Genomic DNA, 1,401 nt, shown 5'->3' with positions numbered 1-1,401 from the left:
CGCGCGTGCACGTGTGCGCGGGTCTAGGCTTTCAATCGGCATATAAAGCGAAAAGGCGCTACCGTAAAGACTGGTGTAAAAGCACAAGGAAATTTATGCGGCGGATAGGAGGCGGCTGGCTTGACCGCGGCTCACAAATGACGGCTCACTTTACCACGGTGCGTGGGGTGTTTAGGATTGTTGTAATTGCAATAAATAAATTCATTACTTGTTCCAGCATGTTACCTCCCTAAATCAACTGAACTATAGAGAACGGTAAACACACTTTGATCAGTTAATATAGATCATTAACTTTAAATCTATGTTCTTCATACAACAGCGATTCATTTCGGAGCTCAAAGGGGTTTCGCTCAGTTAGTGATTGATTTTCAGCGCATTCCATGCGATGGTGGTATAGTGGTTAGCATAGCTGCCTTCCAAGCAGTTGACCCGGGTTCGATTCCCGGCCATCGCAGCGCTGAATCTTTTGTGTCTATCCTTGGCGCAATGTTATGTTTTGTTTTGTTTTGTTTTGTTTTGTTTTGTTTTGTTTTGTTTTGTTTTGTTTTGTTTTGTTTTGTTTTGTGGGGGTGCTTTACTCTAATCTCATCACTGAATCAGTGTTACTGCAGTTAACTAAAACCAAAGTGATAACTAAAAGTAAATGTGAAAAACCGTTACCGTTTTTGAATGTTTTTATGCAGACTTTGAACGTCTACAAGCCTGTGAGTCTGTGTCTTGCCTCTGACATTATGCCCTCCATTCAAGAATAATTAATAAAGACAAAAACTGAAACTAAACTAAAACTAAACATCTACAAAAAATAGAAATTTTAGAAAATAGAAAACAGACTAAAAACTAAACTGAATTCAAATCAAAAAGTTAAAAGGAAATAAATATAAAAGCTAAGAAGAAAATACAAAACACCCTCTGAATTGTTTTGAAACTATTTAGCAGCTGTCTGTGTTAATCTGTTGGAAAATGTGTGGTTAACCTTCAGTATGAAAATGTATTTATTGATAAATGTCCTGACTTCCAAATAGAGTGAAAGTAGGAGCAAAAATTTTAATGCCAAAAAGTATGCATGATATGATGAGCATCAAGGTGAGGACATCCTGAGCACACTTAACCTCGTATTCCTGACAGCATAGTGCAGTCATAAAACCATGTGTCCAGCAGATGGTCCTCTTACTCTGTTCTGTCTCTGTCTGACTGTCTCAGGTTGCATAGGAAATGTTGTACATATCAATCACTTTGGTTTCAGATTGCCTAATATTTAGTAAGAACATCAGTTTGACAAAATCAAAGAGGATGCTGAACATAAAACCCTGCTAACCCTGCATGCAGTTAAAAAACAAACCGTATTGCAGTAAATAACACATAAGTACCATCTATTTTTCTTTTAATGTAGCCATGCTTTTA

General features: G+C 37.3%; 1 non-coding gene across 1 annotated transcript; it reads left to right on the top strand.

The window, feature by feature from the left end:
* The first annotated feature begins 382 nt into the window (after positions 1-382).
* On the top strand, positions 383-454 carry trnag-ucc. Its single transcript has one exon. It is a non-coding gene; the product is annotated as a tRNA-Gly (tRNA).
* The last annotated feature ends 947 nt before the right edge of the window (positions 455-1,401 follow it).

This window comes from Simochromis diagramma, unplaced genomic scaffold (genome assembly GCF_900408965.1).
Source record: "Simochromis diagramma unplaced genomic scaffold, fSimDia1.1 OVJJ01000717.1, whole genome shotgun sequence".
NCBI lineage: Eukaryota > Metazoa > Chordata > Actinopteri > Cichliformes > Cichlidae > Simochromis > Simochromis diagramma.
Note: the sequence above shows the minus strand (reverse complement) of the source record. Positions and strands in the feature narration are given on the sequence as shown.